Source organism: Anarhichas minor, unplaced genomic scaffold, assembly GCF_050575085.1.
Source record: "Anarhichas minor isolate MPS153535 unplaced genomic scaffold, ASM5057508v1 ptg000060l, whole genome shotgun sequence".
NCBI classification, from domain to species: domain Eukaryota; kingdom Metazoa; phylum Chordata; class Actinopteri; order Perciformes; family Anarhichadidae; genus Anarhichas; species Anarhichas minor.
The window spans coordinates 1,139,951-1,150,854 of record NW_027466506.1 but is presented as its reverse complement, the minus strand read 5'-3'; the positions used below and the strand labels follow the sequence as shown (position 1 = coordinate 1,150,854).

At 44.3% G+C, this 10,904-nt stretch overlaps 1 pseudogene; it reads left to right on the top strand.

Moving 5' to 3' along the window:
• Positions 1-718: 718 nt before the first annotated feature.
• Positions 719-10,297, top strand: LOC142933417 (uncharacterized; annotated as a pseudogene).
• The last annotated feature ends 607 nt before the right edge of the window (positions 10,298-10,904 follow it).

Genomic DNA, 10,904 nt, shown 5'->3' with positions numbered 1-10,904 from the left:
CGAAGACGTGGTATCTGTAAGTAGCAGACCGTGCGTAATAGCCACGACCGAGCGCACGACCGAGCATGCGGGTAGCTCAGTTACGCGTGACTGTATACGCCCCCAGGAAAGCTCAATTTGCACATGCAATACATCGTTAGAAAGCTTGAAGTCTCCTCTAGAAGAAGGGCTAGACAAGCCTAAACGTATCGCTAGCTGCTACTAATGAAATGCAGTCAAACAACAACAGAGCAAATCCACATTTTCATGGCACGGTAAAGATAGCTCGGTCTCCTGGCTTCAATACATTACTGTCAGTGAACACACAACGCTTTGCCAGATGCTAACATAGTGCAATATTGAAAACCAGCGTCATTATGATCGCCAAAGTCATTTATAGACACAGAATCATCAGAAAAAAACCGCACATTAAAATTGAAAATTATGACCACGTTGGTTGACGGCTTATGTCAGAGAAAGATTAGGTTTTTACTATAAGTACTTGCCTTTTCTGAAGCCACTAGCTCCATGGTAACATCCGCTAGTACATTCACGAGTAAAGTCGGGTCTGTACTGTATCTTTCGCTGTCGAAATGCTGCAAGACCCGACTTGCAGAGGTTATGGCGACTTTGGACAGTGTGTGTTTGGGCTCCTCTTGTGAAAAATCCATAAGAAATAAAAGAAAATCGATGATTTCTTTGCAAAGATGAGGATTTCGTGAATGCTGGGATACCAAACATGGCCATGTTTATTGACGTAGTGTGCGTGAGCAAGCCGTAAGAACGGGAGGGGAGGGGATTGAAGCGGTTAATACAAAAATAATAAATGGTGCAGCTTTAAACGGTCACAAATGTAAAACTTAATTTGTTCCTTAAAGAAGGAGGGAAATAGTCATTTTGTTTGGGACGACTTTCAGCTGTGGATTAATCCACATGTGGTGCTCTAGTGAGTTCTGTATTTACAAAACCAGGAACCAGTATGTGGGATAGAGTCAAAATAAACAACAGTGTGTGTTCATGGTAATAAGGGAGCATGTTCTTGGTGGTTTTTGGACAACATTGGACTTTTATGGCACAGACGAATAAGATATATCTGTTTTTTTCTATGGCAAGTACTTTTTAGTGTGACACATTTATTTTTGGTTTTGGTCTATGTGGCGGCGGGCCGTGGTTGGGCTCAGCAGCAGAGGGGACAGAGTTGGGGAGTGGTTCAGGGAACGGTGCCGGGAACAGGCCTCAGCTGTAATAAATCTTTGATTGTGTCTCTCTGCTATAAAAACACTGATAGTGACGGAGGAGCGAGGGACGGAAGGAGAGCCAGAGACGAAGACCTGGAGAGCGGCAGAAAGGAGACAGACGGCCCAGATAGAGGAAACACGGCAGGTGCGCTCAGAGGCAATGCAGGAGAGCGCACAGCCGTGGACAACCTGAACGAGAGTGAAATAAATCCTCTGAGAAACTGTATTTGAGTGTACGGGTGTCTTTGTGCTGAAGAAACCCCACGGCGGTAACCGAAGTGTGTTACACTCTATTTACGAGATTTGTTGACGATAAAAAATACATATAGAATATCTCCAGCTTTATTCTTTTATGTATTAAAAGGAACCTTTCTGGATATTATTTCCTAGAAAAATACATACAGCATGCATACAGTTTGTACATACACAGAAGCAATGTTTGCACAAGTGGGTACTTCATTCTGAAATGCCAAAGCATGTAGTCAATCCTACAAAATAACTATAGCTACAAATTTCAGAATGTATAGTTCCATGTGGAAAAAAAACATCTTTTTTATAAAGAAGTAAGTTTAAGCCAAACGGTGAGCCAATGTAGAATAATCTATCATATAAATTAGTCTGGGTGCAGTTTGATTTTATTAAACAAACTTCACGTTGCATGAAATTACTTTACATTACGGCCTGTTCCAAAACGATTATAAACATTTCAATTTACTGTTAATGAAAACTCCACGTACAAGCGAAATTTGGAAACCTTTTTCATCCAATTTCTGCTCTCCAAGCATCTTAGTTTGCACATATTTAGATCAGAGAAGTCTTTTTCTCATGGTGTGCCCACGAACCCTTTCAATAAGTTCAGTGTTTGGGCCGCTGTCATTATAGAATCCTGCTTACGTCCATGCTTATCAGTAGGTGGCGCTATGACAATGAGTTAATATTGGCATGCAGAAGTCCTAAAGTCATGACAGTCATCAAGCATGTCAAGTTTGGGACAGTTTTGACAAAGTACAGTCGAGTTACAACAGCTTGATGGATGATGGCGAACCATGAAAAAATGGCCGCCAAACCACGTCCACGTCGTTCAATAAAACCTCAAGCTTTTAGTAACTTTTATTCACTAAGGTCTTTAGATTGTTCTGACCAAATTCTAAGCTGATCTGATTAATTCCGTAGGATGAATTCGTTTAAGTACAGCACCTGGAAATGGCAAAAAAAGAAGATAAATTCATGCAAAATAAAAAAATACTGACTTCTGGTTGGGTTTAGAACATGGTCCCCTAAGACTTTTTTAAAGTCTACATGTGATACATCTGCTTATCAAATGTTATACATCTAGGTGAAATGTAATGAGAGGGCTGCATCGTCAACATTTTGTAGGGGGCGCTATCGAGCCGACTTGCCACTCTGAAGCATTAAAAACAAAATATGTCAAACATCAAAAGCTTCATGAACTGGCATTATGAACTTCTTACATTAGTGTGGAACTAATTTGATGTTGATCTGATTTACCTACTAAGAGAAACAAGCCAAAGTATAGAGACTTTAACTTCCTGTTACCAGTAGGTGGCGCTATAACTATTATACATAATTGGCCTGCAAATGTCTTCAGGACTGGAGTCTAATCAAACATGTGAAATCTGGTAAAGATCTGATGATGTAGAGTCGAGTTACATCAGTTTATTCGTTCATGGCGAAGGATCGAAATTCGCAGAGCCGCCACGTCGCCGCCCTTCAACGAATTCTTACAATCTTCACAATGAAGCATTATCAAGGTCTTAAGACTTTTCTTACAACATTTGAAAGGGATCTGATTAATCTGTGAGGAGCAGGATGTCAAAGTACACAAGCTATAACTTCCTGTTGCCACTAGTTGGCGCTATCACTATGATTCTAAATTGTCATATAGATGTGTTCCGAGTCAGGATGTTATGACATATGAGAAATTTGAAGAAGATTAGACAATGTACGGCCGAGTTACAACAACTTCCTTTTTCATGGCGAATGGTGTTTTTTGACGCCACGCCACGGATACATAGTTCGATAACTTTTTGATCTTTGAGTAACTTTTCACTGCCAAGGTCTCAAGAGCATACTGACCAAATCTGAAGTCAATCGGGTTAAATCTCTTTGGACGGTCCAAAAACGTCATAAAATTCAAAATAGCTGACTTCCTGTTGGGCTTAGTGAATAACTCCAAGTGGATTTTTTGTACGTCCCATCTTGTTACACATACATACCAAATTTCATACAGCTAGGTGAAACCCAATGTTGGGGCTACTCGAAAGGGGGCGCTATCGAGCGAATCTGTCATAACGCAGCTGGACACCCAAATCAGACTGCAATTTTCTCCCACGACCTCAAGATCTTACCAGTATCCCAAGCATCTCCATTTCGCGATGAAAGACGCACGATAATAATAATAAACATTAGAAGAACAATAGGTCCTCCACTTCGACTACGTCGGTGCTCGGGTCCTAATAATAAACGTTAGAAAAACAATAGGTCCTCTGCTCAGGCCCAAACTAGCATCACAGTTTAAAAGCAGATTTAACCCCCCCCCCACATTCAGCCCACACACTGTGAGTCCCTTGCAAACCTCCATCCTCCATCTCCCTTCATGGTTCCCCCCTTTTAAACTTCGGGGTTGAGGAACTAAAGTCTGTGAACTTTGAATACAGATCAGATCTTGAGCCCTGACCCAAAACTGGAAGCGTAGCTCAGCCGTAGTAGTTTTAATCTTGAAAGCCCCAAAGCCAAACAGAGTGGAAACTCCTATTTGTTCTTCACTCTATTAATAATAAAAACACTTATAGTAGCAGCCAAGGCATTTTGTACACAGCTTCTTTGAAAAAAAAAAGTTAAGTTTAAACAAATGCAATTTTAAGATGCACAAATTTGGCCCATGACCTTGTGTTTAATGGCTTTCATTGTCTGTAACATTTTACTAAGGAATTTGTTTTGGAGTTATTTCACAACAAGGCAACACCCCTCACTCTCTTAAAGCTCCGGCATTAGCACTGCATCAAACAACAGAGCCTCACATTTGATTCCAGCAGCTCAACATTGCCACATCATAATTTAACGTCATCTGGCCGATCAAATGTGTGCAACTGCACATTCCAAATGGGATACCTTGTAGCGTATACGGTATGGATGCATTATTCAAACTAGACTTCCTGGTTCTTTTCTAAACAGTATCTATAGCAACGCGGCCATCGGTGGCACCTGAGTAAGCACTCCATTCTCAAATCATCAAAGGCAATCATTAGTCTACCGTGTCTATATAAGTAGGCCCGACCTCCTCAGCAGTTGACTTGATTTAAGATGAGATGAACCTAACAACACAATATCTGTTTGATATAATTTAAAAATGAGTTTTTTTCATGAAATGTATCTATTGTAATCTACATAGAATTGAAGCAGTCATCTGTGTATCTAAAATAAACCGTAATAAAGTTTACTGCATTATTTCATAACTTTCATATCACCAGCCACTACAAATTATTCATTTTTCATTAAAGACTCATTAACTCTAAAATCCCTCAGTTTACTATCAAAGGGTACGAGAGAAAAGAAGGATGGAGTTTGTGTGTGTGGGTGAGGGAGAGAGAGAATGGAGTTGAAATATGAGGCAAAACCATAAATAGATTGTGTGCTCTAATGTGATTGTCATCCTGCGGTTGCTCTTTGTCTGCAGAGAATGCAGAGCGGTGAGTCCAATGAGAGAGAGAGATCAATGAAAGACAGAGAGAGGAGAGAGGGAGGGGACGTGAGAGATGAGTGAAGACGGAGGAAGTGATGACCGGCTTTCTGGGTGTGTGGATAAGAAAAAGTGTGTGTTTTTTGTCTGTATGTGTGTGAGAAAGTGAGAGCTTATGTACTACACTGTTTTTCACATCGGTGTTATCGTGCACTTTTCACAAGCTTTGGTCCATGTATATTTATGTAAATATACAGTCACATAACTGTCACAACGCCATGTTGGGAGGTTTTCTCCTGAAAGGTTGTGTTAAGAGCACTAGCCAGATAGTTGTTTTTTTTCCTGAATGAATACCATCTGCTCATCACCTATCATATGGGAATTAGGAGTGGCAAGCTGTTGCATGTAAATGTCAGAAGAACAAGTGGTGAAAGCTAACTAACTAGCCATTAATGCTCGCGTCCCCCAGTGTTGTCCTGAAACTGTTAAAACCAGCCTCGAGTTCGGCAATTTCGCCATCACCATCTTGGATCACGTCTATCGCCATGTTGGTTTCATTTGTAACCGCTGAACAGAAGTTATCATATTTGGAATGTGGAGGAGTGACGTAGTGATGCCTCTGTTAGGTGTAGTGACCTGTCAATCACAGTAGCCCCGCCCTAAAGCATCCCCTGCTTTATGGTCTGTTTGACTCTAAATGGACCATAATGTACTAAATGAACATCATACTGTATTGAAGAAGACTTGAAACTAGAGATTGAGACCATAAACTCATGTTTACAATGTTTACTGAGGTAATAAATCAAGAGAGAAGTAGAGTCATTTTCTCATAGACTTCTATACAACCAGAGGAGTCGCCCCCTGGTGGACATTAGAGAGAATGAAAGTTTTAAGACACTTCTACATTGGCTTCACTCTTCAGAACCGGAGGTTGCCGCCTGGTTTAAACACATTAGTGACTCTCTGTTGTACTTGTTGACAAGTTCCTCCATTACCATGGCGGTTGCAAGGTTAAATGTATTGTCACTGTATAATAGGGTAGCACAATAACAAAAATACACAAAATAATAAAACTAATATATATGGAGGGTGGAAGATGAGTTAAGGAGTCTCACAGCCAGAGGAAAGAAGCTGTTCGGAAGTCTGGCAGTTCGGCAGCTGATACTTTTGTATCTCTTTTCAGAACAGCAGCAGGTGAACAGGTGGGTTTTCTTTTATTATCTTCTTAGCTCTTCGCAGGCCCCTTTTGTCAACAATAATGTGTATTTATCTTTTGGAGGGACACTGAACTACTGACTCATCTAGAATAGAATAAGTATTTTGTGCATGCTTTTACAAAGTTGTCTTTAGCTGTACTTAGGCCTGCCTCAGTTGTTAGTACTTTGGGAGTTTCTGCTTGTCTGAGCTAGGTGTGATTCAGGCCCTGTCCACATTACTCCGTTTTTACTCCGTATTTGCTACGTTTACACTGAGCGGCCACACTACGCCGGAGTTTTGGAGCACCCTAAACGGAGGAATCTGAAAACTCCGCCGAGGTTGGAGGTATTTGAGAACTCCGGGGTTGCGTTTGCGTGTGGACGGTCGGATACGGATGTACTTAGAAAAAATTACGCCCACACCCGTGTTCGCTACTGGATTGGTTCTTGGCAACCATGACGTCTCCGTCCCTTATTCGTCACACTCACTATCACGTGACCCGTACCCGGAAGAAAACAAACTGGGCTACCAGCGATTCATTTCAACATGGATAACTAATTGCAAGCGTTGCTGCTAGCACAACAGCTACATGATGTTGCTGCTAGCACAACAGCTAGCAGCAGCTAGCAGCTGTTGTGCAGTAAAAGTCAGCATTTCTGTGGAGGTAGCAGCTGTTATTGGAGTGATTAGCGAGCGGCGTGACCGTCATCAGCCCTATGGAGCAGCTCGTTGTTTTTAGATTCTAATGAGAAGACACGCTGCACTAACGTTTTACTTCTTCCGTTTGGTAGCCTTGAGAGACCTTAGTCTGTAAATATGTATTTATGGAGCATGAAAAGATGTACGTAGATATATTCTATTCGCGTGTTTAGTATAACATTTGTGTTGTATTAAATGCTAATCGCGGTTAGCATTTCTCCATTGGCGGTAATGTTAAAATTAGCTTAGAAGCTAGCTAGGCGGACATGTTACATGCTGGCTATATCATGGATTGTTGTTTTGTATTCATGTAATGTGTATAGGGACAGTTCGTAAAGCCATATTTCATATTGTGTTTCCACAGTTTTACAAATAAAGATTCACACTGAAGTCTTGAAACTCTTCTATGGATTCCATGGTCTTTATTTCACGGATCTACTGTTAGCGATCTGCTAAGCTTTCCTGCACGAAGCAAGAGCAGAATAGAGTGAGAGACGTGTGTTGACCACATTTATGGACCCATATTCTAGTAAACGTTTACATGTAAGTGTTGATTTTAAAGTAAATTTGATGTGAGAGAGAGAGAGAGAGAGAGAGAGAGAGAGAGATAGACCCGCAGCGCTGTAATGCTAATCGCGGTTAGCATTTCTCCATTACTACCTTGTGTTTGCATCCTATTTCTGTCCATTCCTCTCCCTGGTGGTCACGTAGACATTGGGCCACTCCCAGGTGCCGTGACCCCACTAACCTCATCTATCCTACTCTCTCAGCTCATGCGCAAGTGGTGGCAGGGGGGCTCTGGAATTGCCAGTCGGCGGTGCCGAAAGCTGAGTTCATCTCAGGCTACGCTTCCTTGCTCTCCCTCAACTTTCTTGCTCTAACTGAGACCTGGATCACATCAGAAAACACCACCACACCTGCAGCTCTGTCAGATGTGTACTCTTTCTCTCACACTCCCAGAGCTGCGAGGCAAGGTGGTGGTACTGGCCTGCTAATTTCCCCAAAATGGAAATACTCTCTTGTCTCTGTTCCACAGTTCTCCCCGTCCTCTTTCATGCTGTTACTCTCACTTACCCAGTCAAGCTCACCATTGCTGTTGTGTATCGCCCACCAGGCCCTCTTGGTGAGTTCCTGGAAGAGCTCGACACATTAGTCTCGCACTTCCATGACGATGGCTCCGCACTCATCCTGCTCAGTTAGAACCTCTTCTTTCCTTCCTCTCCTCCTTTGACCTTTACCACTCCTCATCTCCTCCTACCCACAAGGCCGGCAACCAGCTGAATCTTATCTACACCAGACACTGTTCTACTGCTAACCTCTCCGTCACTCCCCTCCAGCTCTCTGACCACTATTTCATATCTTACTCCCTTTCCCTCTCCTCTCCCCCCCTTACTTCCGCCACCTACCCACATGGTTTCCACCCGTAGTCATCTCCGTTCCCTCTCCCCCGCTGATCTTTCCTCTTCTGTTACCTCTGCCCTCCCTGACCCTGAATCCTTCTCTCTCCTATCCCCTGATACTGCTACTGATCTTTTCCTCTCCACCCTTTCCTCTTCTTTGGTCAACCTCTGTCCCTTCACCTCCAGGCCTGCACGGCAAACTCCACCTGCCCCATGGCTGTCGGACTCAGTGCGTACTGATAGACGGAGCCTAAGAGAGGCTGAGCGTAAATGGAGAAAAGGCAAACTCCCTCCAATCTCTTCTTTCCACTTTCTCCTCCTCTCTATCTACTGCTAAAGCTGTGTTCTTCCGCTCTAAAATCCTAACCTCTGCTTCCAATCCTAAAAAAACTCTTCGAAACTTTCTCTTCACTCCTCCAACCCCCACCCCTTCCTCCCACTTCCTCCCTTCTCCTTGACGATTTCGCCAACTTCTTTGACAAGAAGGTAAACAATATCAGGTCCTCCTTCTCTCAGCCCCCCTGTCCTTGCTCCCCTCTCCCCTAACGAGGTCCTCAACCTTGTTACATCTAACCGCCCCACCACATGCTTCCTTGACCCGATCCCCTCCCCTCTTCTTCAGTCTATTGCGACTGAACTTCTTCCTTTCCTCACCCACCTCATCAACACATCTCTAGTTTCAGGATGCTTTCCAACAGCTTTCAAGACTGCCAGAGTCACCCCCCTTCTGAAGAAACTATCACTTGACCCCTCTGATGTCAAGAACATCAGACCGGTTTCTATTCTACCCTTTCTATCCAAAACACTTGAACACGCTGTCTTTAATCAACTGTCTTCCTATCTCCACCAGAACAGCCTCTTGGACCCCCACCAGTCCGGGTTCAAGGTGGGTCACTCGACAGAGACAGCCCTCCTTGCGGTGACAGAGTCGCTTCACGCTGCGAGAGCGAACTCTCTCTCCTCTGTCCTGATTCTCCTGGACCTGTCTGCAGCGTTTGACACGGTGAACCACCAGATCCTCCTCTCCACCCTCGAGGGGATGGGCGTCTCAGGCTCTGCACTCTCCTTGTTTGCATCCTACCTGACAGGTTGATCCTACCAGGTGACATGGAGGGGGGCCGTGTCGGAACCACGCATGCTGACTACGGGATTCCACAAGGTTCAGTTCTGGGCCCCCTTCTCTTCTCCCTCTACACAACATCTCTGGTTTCTGTTATTCGCTCGCATAACTTCTCCATTGTTATGCCGATGACACCCAGCTGGTCTTGTCATTTCCCCCCGGTGACACTCAAGTGGAGGCACGCATCGCTGCGTGCTTGGCTGACATCTCGAAGTGGATGGCGACACACCACCTGAAGCTGAACCTGGACAAAACCGAGTTACTGTTCCTCCCGGGGAAGGGTTTCCCGCACCGAGACCTGTCCATCACCATTGACGATACCGTGGTGACGCCAACTCGGACTGCGAGGAACCTGGGTGTGACCCTGGACGACCAACTGTTGTTCTCAGCAAACATTGCATCGGTTACACGCTCCTGCAGATTCCTGCTCTACAACATCAGGAGGATTCGCCCCTTCCTCACTGATAAGACGGCACAGGTGCTCATCCAGGCTCTTGTCATCTCCCGCCTGGACTACTGCAACTCTCTACTTGCCGGAGCCCCGGCGTCGGCCATCAGACCTCTGGAGCTTGTCCAGAAAGCTGCAGCTCGCCTGGTGTTCAATCGCCCCAAGTTCTCCCACACAACTTCCCTTCTCTACACTGGCTCCCTGTAAGAGCTCACATCCAGTTTAAGACTCTGGTGCTAGCCTACAGGGCAGTGAAAGGAACAGCTCCTTCCTATCTCCAGGCCATGGTCAAGCCCTACACCCCCGCCCGACCACTTTGCTCTGCTGCCTCGGGGCGATTGGTTGCCCCGTCGCTCAGAGGTCCCTGCTGCCGATCGATGCCAATGTTTTCTGTCCTGGCCCCACAGTGGTGGAATGAACTCCCCACTGACGTCAGGACAGCAGAGTCGCTGCCCATCTTTCATCAGGCTGAAAACTCACCTCTTCAAGAAGTACTACCCTGAGCCTTCCACTTAGCACTTATTGTATTCACACTAGTTTGTTTCTGTACGTTGGCTCTGGTTTATGCTCTTAGATGTTGTTTAAAAAAGGAGATGCACTTATGATTTCTGGTGACTAGTAGTTCTCTTGAATACCGATGTTGAATACACTTATTGTAAGTCGCTTTGGATAAAAGCGTCTGCTAAATGACTGTAATGTAATGTAATGTAATGTAATAATGTAATGTAATAACACTGATGCACAGTAGATTGTACTGATGATGTTCTGGGCAGTTTTAATCACCCACTGTAGAGCCCTCCTGTCCTGTGCCGCGCTCATCTCATGCCAGTTTGGAATGATTCCAGTCAGGGTGCTTACTATTGCTTCTCTGTAAAAGTTGCCCTCTTAAATTATCTTAAGAATTACAGCCATTTATGAGCTGTTTTCACCATATTTGAGATGTGTGATGACCATGTCAGGCAGAACAGGAGGTTGCCGTCTGAGTAACACAGAGGTTGTTTCTAGAGACAAACAAAGCTACGAAGTCAAAGCAGCATATAGTTGGAAACGTTGGGCAAACTCATAATATTGTTTGTGTCCGTGACCTGAATGTATCCACATCCACTCTACGTCATCCAGGTTT